Consider the following 3,123-nt stretch of genomic DNA (forward strand, 5'->3'; position numbering starts at 1 on the left):
TGCCCATTACCCCGACATTGTATATGCACATTCTATTTTATATGGTTGAGATCCTACAGTGAGGCATGCCATGGGACCTGGGATTTAGACCAGAGTTGGCCCATTACCCCAATATTGTATATGCACATTTTATTCTATATGGGTGAGGTCCTACAGTGAGGCATGCCAGGGGACCTGGGATTTAGACCAGAGTTGGCCCATTACCCCAATATTGTATATGCACATTCTATTTTATATGGTTGAGATCCTACAGTGAGGCATGCCATGGGACCTGGAATTTAGACCAGAGTTGGCCCATTACCCCAATATTGTATATGCACATTTTATTCTATATGGGTAAGGTCCTACAGTGAGGCATGCCAGGGGACCTGGGATTTAGGCCAGAGTTGGTTCATTACCCCAACATTGTATATGCACATTCTATTCTATATGGGTGTGGTCCTACAGTGAGGCACGCCATGGGACCTGGGATTTAGGCCAGAGTTGACTATTAGATATAAATTAACTGATGGCATTATTTAAAAATGAATATACTTATATATTACCTAGATGTGCAAACTTAACTAAAATGTTTTTCATTAAATTTCAACCAAAATTAAACATAAATGCCAAGTTCTGATTGGATAAAATATAAATGGAATAAGATTAATAGTATGATGTCATAATGCATGATAATATGTAACAATCAACATTGTTTCAAACAAAGCATGACGATTGTTTAAAACTTTAAAATAAACAAACAAAACAATTCCCATGCCCAATGTAACATGCGACATAGAAACAACAAACCAACAATATAAACGCTCAAATATAGAAACATTATACCAATATATGAACATAGGCGCCGATCTTAGGAAGTCAGGAAGTTTCATGTTATTATCTTTAATCGTTGTAGTATCACTAATTGTTACTTTGTGACCCAGTTTATTCACAAAGTATCATGATTGATTTCGGGGCATTCATGCACCCCTGCACACCCATGTTAGGCGCCTATGTATGACAACATGATGCACCAAACATAGAAACAATATACACCAACATAGAAATATCAAATCTACCACAATTTCTTCGTCATCTTTATCGAATATTGACGCAGCAACGCGCCAAGTCTTCGTTTGGTAATTAACGGAGATCAATCGATTAAAATTAATTAGTTGGAAAACCACAAAAAAAATTAATCAAAAAAGGTGAAATACACACATTAATTTGTTTGAAAAAAATTAGGTTAATTTGTTTTAACTTTTAAAAAATGATGGTTATTTGTTAAAAACTTTTATAAAAAATGTAAACAAATTTTAACTTTCTAAAACAATGTCAAAAATTGTTCGGACAAAATCCATTTTTTATTTAAACCCAACCACAAATCTTCAACCCCCCTATAACCCCAACTTACCCTCTGTACACCCTCATTCATAGAAACGCTCGACTCCGATACGTTGTCTTCAACTTCCAACCAGTTGGTGCACGAAAACTCATCGTCAAGAAATTCATAATTAAACGTGATCTGGAATTAAATATGGTTTACATTGCAAACCATAATTTTTTTTAAATTTTTTATTTTAACAATGTCACCCCAGATTTTACCCTGCTGTTAGGTGTCTATACAAACAAGCAGAGTCAAAGTATATTGCATTCACCACATTAATCAATGAGGTTCCCTATGTTTGACAACTACGAGTGTGACTGTATTTTAACAATGTCACCCCAGATTTTACCCTGCTGTTAGGTGTGTATACAAACAAGCAGAGCCAAAGTATATTGCATTCACCACATTAATCAATGAGGTTCCCTATGTTTGACAACTATGAGTGTAACTGTATTTTAACAATGTCACCCCAGATTTTACCCTGCTGTTAGGTGTCTATACAAACAAGCAGAGCCAAAGTATATTGCATTCACCACATTAATCAATGAGGTTCCCTATGTTTTACAACTATGAGTGTAACTGTATTTTAACAATGTCACCCCAGATTTTACCCTGCTGTTTGGTGTCTACACAAACAAGCAGAGCCAAAGTATATTGCATTCACCACATTAATCAATGAAGTTCCCTATGTTTGACAACTATGAGCGTAACTGTAATTTAACAATGTCACCCCAGATTTTACCCTGCTGTTAGGTGTCTATACAAACAAGCAGAGCCAAAGTATATTGCATTCACCACATTAATCAATGAAGTTCCCTATGTTTGACAACTATGAGCGTAACTGTAATTTAACAATGTCACCCCAGATTTTACCCTGCTGTTAGGTGTCCATACAAACAAGCAGAGCCAAAGTATATTGCATTCACCACATTGATCAATGAAGTTCCCTATGTTTTACAACTATAAGTGTAACTGTATTTTAACAATGTCACCCCAGATTTTACCCTGCTGTTTGGTGTCTATGCAAACAAGCAGAGCCAAAGTATATTGCATTCACCACATTAATCAATGAGGTTCCCTATGTTTGATAACTATGAATGTAACTGTATTTTAACAAAGTCACCCCAGAGTTTACCCTGCTGTTAGGTGTCTATGCAGAAGTATATTGCAATTACAACATTAATTAATGAATCATCTTATGTTTGAAACTATATGAACCCTTGTTGTAGATTTATAGAGAACCAACTTATAATACAGACCTCAACAGAATGTATCTCCACAGTGGCTGGTTGGTTTTCACTTGGTAGATGAGGTAACACATGTATAAGATGACCTCCTGCACCAAACCGAACCACTGGGTGTGCGCTGCCGAACTTTGCTGGGGTTTGACGTGCTGGGACGGCTATAGAAGAAAAAGATTATCCTGAAATAATGCTTTAAACTATTTAAAAAATGAATTATTAAATTTCAATTAATCCTTAAAATTCTACAAGAAAAATAAACTTTTAAACAAAAACATTTAAAATTAAAATAAAACTGTTTAACTTATGATAAAATTAAATAAAACTGAAACTTTAAAAATGGTTGTAATGTTTTTATTAAACTTATCCAAAAATCGACGTTTTTATATCTACATAAAAATATACACTTATCACTATGTGCTTATTTTAAAGTGGATAAAAGTAAAACAAAACAAGACCATGAGCAAAGGTCTGTTTCAGGGCCTAAAATAAGCAGCTTATANGCTGTTTACTTCC

The sequence above is a fragment of the Ciona intestinalis genome, unplaced genomic scaffold (assembly GCF_000224145.3).
Source record: "Ciona intestinalis unplaced genomic scaffold, KH HT000821.1, whole genome shotgun sequence".
Taxonomy (NCBI): domain Eukaryota; kingdom Metazoa; phylum Chordata; class Ascidiacea; order Phlebobranchia; family Cionidae; genus Ciona; species Ciona intestinalis.